Below are 12,431 nucleotides of genomic sequence, written 5' to 3' on the forward strand. Positions count from 1 at the left end.
CTGTCCGTCCATCCATGAAGCCAGCATGGATTACAAACAAACAATGAGGTACAGAAGCCAAGCAAGTGAGCTTTGGTCTGGTTTTAAACATACATTTATCATATCAAAAATCATGAGCCATAGTAGACTGGGGAAATTCAGATCAAGTCAGTTTCCATCATCACTCCATCTGCAGGGGGTTTTCTAGAAAAATTTAGTATGAGGGCACTCACCATGGCGAGGGAGCGAAGCAACCGGGGTGGGTGGGGGGTGGTGTCCGTCCTCCCCTCCGCCGTGCGAAGCCTTTGAAAAATTGAGGCTACAATGGGACATTCTGAGGCTATCTGAGAGGGAAATTGTAACAAATTGTTTGTCAACATTGAAAAAGAAAGAAGTAATCTTCTTCTGCCCCGGACAGTCTTTGGCTTTCTTCTGTTTCGTGCCGCGGGATGATATCTTTAAATGCCCAAGTGTCAACAAAAACAACTCGCGAACTACTTCTGTCAAAAGCTCCCGCGCCGGTGGGTGAAAGGTCATTCAGTCTCGAGAAATCTCACTCTACAAGTCAGCTGACCTTGTATGTAACCCATGTCAAATCTCGCGAGAGCAGCTGCGACAAGTAAACAACATGGCGCCTCAGTCTGGAAAACGCCAATTCGGATTGTTTTTGCACCGTCTGGCGGTGTATCTACTATGATTGGAATATTTTTGGAGTAATTATAACGTACTTGATGATCAGACACATTGTCACGTGGTGTTGCTGGGATGTTTTCACGGAGAAAAGATCGTTTTGAGAAAGACTGCATGTTGTGCAGTAGCATATAAGTGCATGGCCTAAGTGTGACTTGGGGTTCAATCGGCATTTCGGTAAGAGGGCACAGCGCCCCTGTTCCCCGGTTTAGACGAAAGCCTGCATCTGTACACACTTCATGTATACAGTATGAAATACACTGCCAGATTGTACATTATGGCTGACAAACCACTTGAAAAATTGCATTTTATATTTATAAAGTATTGAGGGGGGGGGGGACTATATGACAAATTAACCATATCATGATTCCGATATATGGATCACAGTATACAGTTGTGGTTAGAAGTTTTTATACAAACACCATGGTCAAGAATACCATGGTAATATTGGGCTTTGAACTGTTCTCCTTCTGGTGCAGAATGACGGCACAACATACATCTTCAGTAGTAACGTACAAAAAAAAAAAAAAATCCACAATAATTTGGTGCACACATTTTAATATATAATGAGTTTTCTGAAACCAACACGGGGTCAAAAACATATATATACACACACACACTCAGATTATTAATTCAGTGGTGTTTCTCTGAATTAATAATCTGAAATATCTTAACTTGCCAAGGCCTCTGATGAGTTTCTGATGACTGTGAAAGCACAAGCATATACCAGAGCACAAGATTTACATCATTTTAACATTCAAGTCTGAATCTTTTTTTATATTTAAATATATATGAGTGATTCCACGCTTATGGGTACTGAAATGGGGACATGAACTTATTCACCTAAAACCATTTCTTTTTTTACCATCAGGTCACAAAACATGTAATCTTTAATGAATGATATGTTAAACGATAACTTTAATTTTCTGAGATGTAATAAAAACATATTTATATGCCAAAGTCAAGCCTATGAGTTCCAAAATGATGTCTGTTCCATTACTTCTGTTACGATTGTCCATCTCGCGTCTGTTACAAATTAATTACAATCTAGCTATATACCATGTTAATCTTATTGAAAGAATGTGTATGTTTATTCTACTACACATGTTTATTAATTATATTTGCTAAAACATCACCTTCCTATGTTTCAAAAAGTAATTCTACATTGTTAAAATTGAGAATATATATGTCCACAACACTTCTGTTACGTTCTGACTTTGGCATATAAATATGTTTTTATTACATCTCAGAAAATTAAAGTTATCTTTTAACATATCATTCATTAAAGATTACATGTTTTGTGACCTGATGGTAAAAGAAGAAATGGTTTTAGGTGAATTTTTAAAAATAAGTTCATGTCCCCATTTCAGTACCCATAAGCGTGGAATCACTCATATATATGTACGGTATCAGTCAAAAGTTCAGACACCCCTACTCATTCATAGGTTGTTCTGTATTTTGACTATTTTCTACACTGTAGAACAATACTGAAGACATCAAAACTGTGAAGTAACATATGGAATTATGTAGTAAACAAAAAAATATATATGGTTTCATATTTTAGATTCTTCAAAGTAGCCCGCGTTTACCTTGATGACTCTTTGCACACTATAGACCCCTTCGCAGTAAATGTCATTCATACGTAAGCGGAAATTGCGCGCGCAGCCTGGACCCAAAAAAGACTCAGAAATGCCTAGTTGTTGTGTTGTCGGGTGTCAGAATTGTAGCAGTGATGGGGTTAAAATGTTCAGAATTCCAGCAGGATCTCACCCATTCAAAAAAAAAAAAACCCGCTGACGTCTATGGCTACAAGCCATCAAACGTGTAGACTGGGATGAAAGCACCATCAAAAATGCGCGGGTTTGCAGCGCCCACTTCATCACAGGTAAGATCAGGCTATTTATTAAATCTTTCTTTTTTATTCTTTCTAGTCTTCGTTTATTGATGTAGCAAAATACTTTGGTAACGTTTGTCTGATTAGCTGGGTCATAGTTACACAATGTAATGAATATTGTTGGCGGCATGGTGGTGTAGTGGTTAGCGCTGTTGCCTCACAGCAAGAAGGTCCTGGGTTCGAGCCCCGTGGCCGGCGAGGGCCTTTCTGTGCGGAGTTTGCATGTTCTCCCCGTGTCCGCGTGGGTTTCCTCCGGGTGCTCCGGTTTCCCCCACAGTCCAAAGACATGCAGGTTAGGTTAACTGGTGACTGGTTGTCTGTGTCTATGTGTCAGCCCTGTGATGACCTGGCGACTTGTCCAGGGTGTACCCCGCCTTTCGCCCGTAGTCAGCTGGGATAGGCTCCAGCTTGCCTGCGACCCTGTAGAACAGGATAAAGCGGCTACAGATAATGAGATGAGATTAGATGAATATTGTTAGCACGTTAACTTAGCTTTGCATGCAGTTTTGTTTGTAGGAGAGGTCTCGCTTGACTCAAGCAGTCCAGATTTTGTTCCATCATTATTTGTGTATGCCGAAAATCACAATTTTAAAGCAAGGATGGAAAGGTAAAATTGTGTGCCCTCACTCTAAATGCCAATTTACATTGACTGCTCTACCCTAGCTCCCGCCCCGTTCAGTTTCATTTCTGCTCTCTGCCTCTCGCTTTTTACGCAGCTCTGATTTCTCTTAGCTGCACTCTTTACACTATCATTCCTTTCATGCCATTACCTCCTGCAAATTGCTGTTTCGGGTTGGTATTTGCTGTTGTAGCTAAAGCCACATTGCCATCACATCACTGGCATAATTTGATTAAAACAAAATAAATACGAATGTCCCATTATTAATCAAGTTGTACATGCCCGCACATAACATAATCATATGCGTCTAAGGCACGAAGTTTTTCGTGGGTGTACACTGAAGTCTTGTCAATAAGGTACGAGTATATATCTGGCCATTGTATACCAGAGAACTTACTAACATCATCCGTCCACTCTTTAATTAAATGCGGATCCGGTAGGCGATGTCCATTTGTTAGAGTTAACTTATTTATGTAGCATTCTCGATCTTGTAACGACAATTGTTTGGCATAATCTGACAGCTCATAATGCCGGTCTATGGGCAGCGCCATTGTTTCTGGGTCCAGGCTGCGCGCGCATCCTAGCAACGGTCGGTTTGTTTACAAACATGCGAAGGGGTCTATTGGCGTTATCTTAACCAGCTTCATGAGGTAGTCACCTGGAATGCTTTTCAATTAACAGGTGCCTTGTCAAAAGTTAATTAGTGGACGAGTTTCTTGCCTTCTTAATGCGTTTGAGATCAAACAGTAAATAGCAAATAATAAACATACAGTAAACAGCCCTATTCCACAACTGTAGTAATCCATATGTCAAGAACCGCTCAGCTAAGTAAAGAGAAATGACATCCAGGCAGCGCTGTCACCTCACAGCAAGCAGGTCCGGGTTCGAGCCCCGTGGCCGGCGAGGGCCTTTCTGTGCGGAGTTTGCATGTTCTCCCCGTGTCCGCGTGGGTTTCCTCCGGGTGCTCCGGTTTCCCCCACAGTCCAAAGACATGCAGGTTAGGTTAACTGGTGACTCTAAATTGACCGTAGGTGTGAATGTGAATGGTTGTCTGTGTCTGTGTGTCAGCCCTGTGATGACCTGGCGACTTGTCCAGGGTGTACCCCACCTTTTGCCTGTAGTCAGCTGGGATAGGCTCCAGCTTGCCTGCGACCCTGTAGAAGAGAAGTGGTTACGGATAATGGATGGATGGAAACAACATCCATCATTACTTTAAGCCATGAAGTGTCTCATCAACAAAAAACCCCCAACAACACTGAATTAGAAGACATGTCCAAACTTTTGACTAGAAGTGTAGAGTACACGTTAAAAGTAATATCACAATACACAAGTGGAAGGGATCCAAGTCTAATCAAGAATAAACAATAATCCACCGGATTTTAAAACAAGACATTTTGCTTTAAGTAGCATACTTCTGCCTTGACCAAGGTTTAACACATGCTCACACAAGTAACATAAATGAAGGTTAAAACACCTATAATAAGAATGACACAAGACGCTACTGAGGAAACTGCAGCACAGTTGCAACACAATGCATTGGTTTGCAGATGTACCTATGTAAGTAAATAAATAGTGTGAATTATACCATGCTCTGTAATGAGCGACAAGCTGAACTGTGTGTGAAATGTAGGCCAAGTTGTGCCGCCTGGATCATCTAATCTCATTATCTCTAGCCGCTTTATCCTGTTCTACAGGGTCGCAGGCAAGCTGGAGCCTATCCCAGCTGACTACGGGCGAAAGGCGGGGTACACCCTGGACAAGTCGCCAGGTCATCACAGGGCTGACACATAGACACAGACAACCATTCACACTCACATTCACACCTACGGTCAATTTAGAGTCACCAGTTAACCTAACCTGCATGTCTTTGGACTGTGGGGGAAACCGGAGCACCCGGAGGAAACCCACGCGGACACGGGGAGAACATGCAAACTCCGCACAGAAAGGCCCTCGCCGGCCACGGGGCTCGAACCCGGACCTTCTTGCGGTGAGGCGACAGCGCTAACCACTACACCACCGTGCCGCCCCCGCCTGGATCACTAGTGACTAAAACGCCTCAGACAGCTTAGTCATGGTACAACTGAGTTTAGGCCACAAGCCCAAAAGCACATGCTGATCATAACCCTTTGCTGAGTCTTCAAATCCAGGCAGACATGACCGGACTGTAAAATTACCCGATTATAACATGTCTATGTGTGACTTGCTTATTCTCATGCGTGCTGAACTGTGTGTGGTTAACCGTGGTGTGCCGAAGTTTCCTAACTCTGTTGCTGCAACTGTCCTGCATTGCACATTTTAATGTTTTCCTGATTTAACTTTCATTTCAACCTTGTGAATTTGACCCTTTTTTTTTTTTTTACATCTGGAGTGTTAAAATAACAAAAACACTGAAATCCTCCAGGTGTAAAAGTATCTCTGAAACTAGGACGGCTAAAATCGATTGGTATTTGGGGCAAATTTAACAACGCAGTGGCAAAGCTGCACTTTTTTTCCTTTTATGACAGAAGCTCTTTCAGTACTTCTTTAAAAAAAAAATGAGAGGAATGTGTCATATGAGCCTTATTTGAGTGAGATTAGCTTTACGTGGCAAGGTACTGTAATCCAAGTATTACCACTGAGATCACATATTATAATCCAACTTGATTTACGTCTGTGGTTTATTCAGGTCTCAAAAATAATTCTGTATTTACCTGAACCTCACAGTACTGTAATGACTAGATATTGTAATAATAGATATTGTGTATAAGTTATTGTAGATTGCATAATGTACATAACTTACACATATATTCACACTTATGGCCCTTTTCCACTACCCTTTTTCAGCTCACTTCAGCCCGACACGGCTCGCGTTTCGACTACTTCAGAACAGCACGACTCAGCTCGCTTCAGCCCTGCTTAGCACCCAAAACTCGCACGGTTTTGGAGTGGGGCTGAAGCGAGCCAAACCGAGCCGAGTGGGGCTAGGGGTGTGAGCAGACACTCGCCTGTGCACTGATTGGTGAGGAGGAGTGTCCTCACATGCCCACACACGCCCCGCGAGCACGCTGGGATCTGTAAACACCGTAAACCCGGAAGAAGAAGAATTACGAATTACGAGAATTTCTGAAGCCTTATGCGCCTCGCCTCATCTATACGCTCTTGCCAGTATCTGTTGGCGTTGTCGGTGACAACAAGCCACAGAACCAAGACCAGCAACACTAACGACTCCATGTCCTCCATGTTTATTGTTTACTATCCGGGTCGTGAGACTACCGCTTAAAAGATCACTGATGTCACTGTTTGCGCCGCTTAACGACATCACGTGACGTCCACCCACTTTTGCTAACTCCACCCAATGTGTCCACCCACTTCCAGCCAGCATGGTTCAGCGCGGTTGTAGTCGAAATGCAACTCCAATAGCCCCGCTCAGCTCGACTCAGCCCAACTCAGCACGGCACGGCTCAGCCCGACTCAGCCGCGTTTGTAGTGGAAAAGCGGCATTATATTCTCTTCTGTATCGCTAGAGAGACACTAACTGCCAGAACCAAATTCCTTGTGTGTGTCAACATACTTGGCCAACAAACATTCCTAAATGAGACAATCTACTTTGCTCTTTCTTCACCGTGTTTTTTTTTTCCCCCTTTCACATCAATCCAGGCTCTTTGTAGCAACTCTGTCCCGTCCAAGTCAGCTAGACGTAGCGATAAACAAGGCTGTAGTTATTGTGGTATGTTTTCACTAGCGTCGTTGCTATTAAACATGTTGTAGAGACCGATGATGATGCAAGACTCGTTCATTTGGAATTAATTATTTGCATAATCATATATAAATCAAGGTCCAGGGATGTTCCTAAGGCATTTTTAGTTGGTCAGAAAAACAATTTAAATGACATTATTATTCTGCTTAGGCTCCTTTAATCGTATAAAAAGGTGTATGACAAGGATTGTCAAAGTATTTCACCAAATCAAACGAAGCACTGTAAAAAATAAATAAATAAAATACTGTAGCTGAATAGATCAACATGGAAAATAAACCATAGTTCAGCGATGACGGTTTTAAAATATTTTTTAATATGAGCCGTTGCAGCTTCTGTAAATTATTTAGCTGACGGCAGCTCATTATTTACAAAGAAGAGTTTTCACAGGGTTTTTTTTCCTCTTTCTTAATTTGCCCAGTCCGGTCTGATTAGTGCACTCTTTCAAAAAGAAAACAAGTTGACGACAGAAACAGGAAGTTGAATAGACGGAGAAGTACAATTTTATTCTTCACTTCAATTTCAAAACAAACAACTCATCTGTTCAGAGTTCACGGTGCTATAGTGAAAACTTGTACCAATCCGAAACACAAAACACAACCAACCACTTCAAACCGTCTTATTAACAGCCATTAACTAATCACTAATTACTGATGGTTAAGCATTAAAAGATAGCTGTAGTCACCATTCAGTCATGTAAGTAAGGAAATTTATGGTACGCTGATCAGGCCGGTTTTGATATGATTGTGTCATGGTCGACAAATTTCCAGGATCGGACCTGAATATGAACGTCAGTACCAATGCGTTTAGTGTAGACATAATCGAAGAACACAGATGTGGCGTCTGGTACGCCCCACGACACCCTGAAGAAAAGTCTACCATGTCAGAATGTGTTTTTTCTTCTCTCATCTAGTTTGACAACTTCTACAACGTGTTCTTTGACATTCCTCCTGTAGCCATGCTTGACAATTTCTTGACCCTCCTCCCCAAACACACAAGAATGCAAACAATGATCAGTCGGGGACTTGCAAACTTGTAGTGTAGCCAGTCTCTCTGCAGGAACTGAAGGCACTATGATCATCTAATCTGACACAGTGTCCATCAGGAAAGACAAAAACATTGTGTAGTCTGATCCGGGCATAACAAAGTTTGTACATTTTAGTTAAATTACCTTGTATGATGCATGTGTGTATAAAATCTCATCTCTCATCTCATCTCATTATCTCTAGCCGCTTTATCCTGTTCTACAGGGTCGCAGGCAAGCTGGAGCCTATCCCAGCTGACTACGGGCGAAAGGCGGGGTACACCCTGGACAAGTCGCCAGGTCATCACAGGGCCGACACATAGACACAGACAACCATTCACACTCACATTCACACCTACGGTCAATTTAGAGTCACCAGTTAACCTAACCTGCATGTCTTTGGACTGTGGGGGAAACCGGAGCACCCGGAGGAAACCCACGCGGACACGGGGAGAACATGCAAACTCCGCACAGAAAGGCCCTCGCCGGCCACGGGGCTCGAACCCGGACCTTCTTGTTGTGAAGTGACAGCGCTAACCACCACACCACCGTGCCGCCTGTGTATAAAATATGTTCAGTAAACAAACAATCACTAGAAACATAATACAGGGAGCTTCCTTTCCTTTAGAAAACAATTCCAGAGTATATTTTTAGATTGTTAAAGTTTTAAAATCAGTCATTTCCTTCATTCAAGGTAACAGAGTAAACAAACCAAGAATGAACCAAAAAGTCACAGTATGATGATTGATGATCTTCAGAGCAAATCATAACATTATATTAAATATAAACAATTGCCAGCCTGGTGATCTCTGGAGAGGAGGTGGAACAGGTGGGGAGCTTCAAGTATCTCGGTGTTCACCTCTCAGAGGACCTGACACGTAGAGTGAACACCAGAGAGGTGGTGAAGAAGGCCCAGCAGAGACTCTTCTTCCTGCGATCCCTGAGGAAAACTGGGCTCTCTCAGAAGCTCCTTACCAACTTCTACCAGTGCACCATACAAAGTGTTCTGAGCTATGGATGCATAGTGTGGTTCTCCAGCTGCACCTCAGAGGAGAGGAAAGATCTGCAGCAGATCATCACGACTGCATCAAAAATTATTGGTACCCCTCTCCAATCCCTGGAACAGATCTACTCTGCCAGGCTGAGACACAGAGCCAGTTGGGAGTTAGGTGCCTCGCTCAAGGGTACTTCAGCCCAAGGCCGTCCCATATTAACCTAACCGCATGTCTTTGGACTGTGGGGGAAACCAGAGCACCCGGAGGAAACCCATGCAGACACGGGGAGAACATGCAAACTCCACATAGAAAGGACCCCGCTGGCCGCTGGGCTCGAACCCAGAACCTTCTTGCTGTGAGGCGACTGTGCTAACCCAATACACCACCATGCCACCCAATATATCTTTTTTTTTTATTGATATGCTGCTGGGGGCGGCACGGTGGTGTAGTGGTTAGTGCTGTCGCCTCACAGCAAGAAGGTCCGGGTTCGAGCCCCGTGGCCGGTGAGGGCCTTTCTGTGTGGAGTTTGCATGTTCTCCCCATGTCCGCGTGGGTTTCCTCCGGGTGCTCCGGTTTCCCCCACAGTCCAAAGACATGCAGGTTAGGTTAACTGGTGACTCTAAATTGAGCGTAGGTGTGAATGTGAGTGTGAATGGTTGTCTGTGTCTATGTGTCAGCCCTGTGATGACCTGGCGACTTGTCCAGGGTGTACCCCGCCTTTCACCCGTAGGCAGCTGGGATAGGCTCCAGCTTGCCTGCAACCCTGTAGAACAGGATAAAGCGGCTACAGATAATGAGATGAGATGAGATATGCTGCTGTGATCTGAGCCCTCAAACAGTGTTTCGTTGTATAGTAATGTGCAATGGTAGATAGATAGATAGATAGATAGATAGATAGATAGATAGATAGATAGATAGATAGATAGATAGATAGATAGATAGATAGATAGATAGATAATAAAGAATCTATACAACAATGTTTTGTTGTATAGTAATGTGCAATGACAGACAGACAGACAGACAGATAATAAAGAATCTACAGTGGTGCTTGAAAGTTTGTGAACCCTTTAGAATTTTCTATATTTCTGTATAAATATGACCCAAAACATCATCAGATTTTCACACAAGTCCTAAAAGTAGATAAAGAGAACCCAGTTAAACAAATGAGACAAAAATATTATACTTGGTCATTTATTTATTGAGGAAAATGATCCAATATTACATATCTGTGAGTGGCAAAAGTATGTGAACCTCTAGGATTAGCAGTTAATTTTAAGGTGAAATTAGAGTCAGATGTTTTCAATCAATGGGATGATAATCAGGTGTGAGTGGGCACCCTGTTTTATTTAGAACAAGGATCTATCAAAGTCTGATCTTCACAACACATGTTTGTGGAAGTGTATCATGGCATGAACAAAGGAGATTTCTGAGGACCTCAGAAAAAGCGTTGTTGATGCTCATCAGGCTGGAAAAGGTTACAAAACCATTTCTAAAGAGTTTGGACTCCACCAATCCACAGTCAGACAGATTGTGTACAAATGGAGGAGATTAAAGACCACTGTTACCCTCCCCAGGAGTGGTCAACCAACAAAGATCACTCCAAGAGCAAGGCGTGTAATAGTCGGCGAGGTCACAAAGGACCCCAGGGTAACTTCTAAGCAACTGAAGGCCTCTCTCACATTGGCTAATGTTAATGTTCATGAGTCCATCATCAGGAGAACACTGAACAACAATGGTGTGCATGGCAGGGTTGCAAGGAGAAAGCCACTGCTCTCCAAAAGAACATTGCTGCTCATCTGCAGTTTGCTAAAGATCATGTGGACAAGCCAGAAGGCTATTAGAAAAATGTTTTGTGGATGGATGAGATCAAAATAGAAATTTTTGGTTTAAATGAGAAGCGTTATGTTTGGAGAAAGGAAAACACTGCATTCCAGCATAAGAACCTTATCCCATTTGTGAAACATGGTGGTGGTAGTATCATGGTTTGGGCCTGTTTTGCTGCATCTGGGCCAGGATGGCTTGCCAGCATTGATGGAACAATGAATTCTGAATTATACCAGCGAATTCTAAAGGAAAATGTCAGGACATCTGTCCATGAACTGAATCTCAAGAGAAGGTGAGTCATTGCAGCAAGACAACGACCCTAAGCACACAAGTCGTTCTACCAAAGAATGGTTAAAGAAGAATAAAGTTAATGTTTTGGAATGGCCAAGTCAAAGTCCTGACCTTAATCCAATTGAAATGTTGTGGAAGGACCTGAAGCGAGCAGTTCATGTGAGGAAACCCACCAACATCCCAGAGTTGAAGCAGTTCTGTATGGAGGAACGGGCTAAAATTCCTCCAAGCCGGTGTGCAGGACTGATCAACAGTTACCGGAAACGTTGAGTTGCAGTTATTGCTGCACAAGGGGGTCACACCAGATACTGAAAGCAAAGGTTCACATACTTTTGCCACTCACAGATATGTAATATTGGATCATTTTCCTCAATAAATAAATGACCAAGTATAATATTTTTGTCTCATTTGTTTAACTGGGTTCTCTTTATCTACTTTTAGGACTTGTGTGAAAATCTGATGATGTTTTAGATCATATTTATGCAGAAATATAGAAAATTCTAAAGGGTTCACAAACTTTCAAGCACCACTGTATACAACATACAACTATGTTTTGTTGTATAGTAATGTGCAATGACAGACAGACAGATAGATAATAAAGAATCTATACAACATATAACTGTTTCGTTGTATAGTAATGTGCAATGATAGATAGATAGATAGATAGATAGATAGATAGATAGATAGATAGATAGATAGACAGATTCTATACAACAATGTTTCGTTGTATAGTAATGTGCAATGACAGACAGACAGACAGATAGATAATAAAGAATCTATACAACATACAACTATGTTTCGTTGTATAGTAATGTGCAATGATAGATAGATAGATAGATAGATAGATAGATAGATAGATAAATAAAGAATCTATACAACAATGTTTTGTTGTATAGTAATGTGCAATGACAGACAGACAGATAATAAAGAATCTATACAACATACAACTATGTTTCGTTGTATAGTAATGTGCAATGATAGATAGATAGATAGATAGATAGATAGATAGATAGATAGATAGATAGATAAATAAAGAATCTATACAACAATGTTTTGTTGTATAGTAATGTGCAATGACAGACAGACAGACAGACAGACAATAAAGAATCTATACAAGTGTTTCATTGTATAGTAATGTGCAATGACAGATAGATAGATAGATAGATAGATAGATAGATAGATAGATAGATACTCTATCATTGCACATTACTAGCTATACAACGAAACACTTGTATAGCTGTATAGATTATTTCTTATCTCTCCATCTATAAAGTAGGATTCTGAAGAGTGTGATATGAAAATGAGTCCTGATGAGTTTCCTTCTTCAAAATCCAGCTCTCCAAATACTGCGTTTCCAGTACTGCAGCACATTTTGGTTAAAT

General features: G+C 41.8%; 1 protein-coding gene across 1 annotated transcript in view; it reads right to left on the reverse strand.

Annotated features, from left to right (window-relative positions):
- The window catches only part of mcoln1a (mucolipin TRP cation channel 1a), a 58,899-nt gene that overhangs the window by 45,955 nt on the left and 513 nt on the right, over positions 1-12,431 (reverse strand). The gene's annotated exons all lie outside the window — the stretch shown is intronic.

Source organism: Neoarius graeffei, chromosome 18 (assembly GCF_027579695.1).
Source record: "Neoarius graeffei isolate fNeoGra1 chromosome 18, fNeoGra1.pri, whole genome shotgun sequence".
NCBI classification, from domain to species: domain Eukaryota; kingdom Metazoa; phylum Chordata; class Actinopteri; order Siluriformes; family Ariidae; genus Neoarius; species Neoarius graeffei.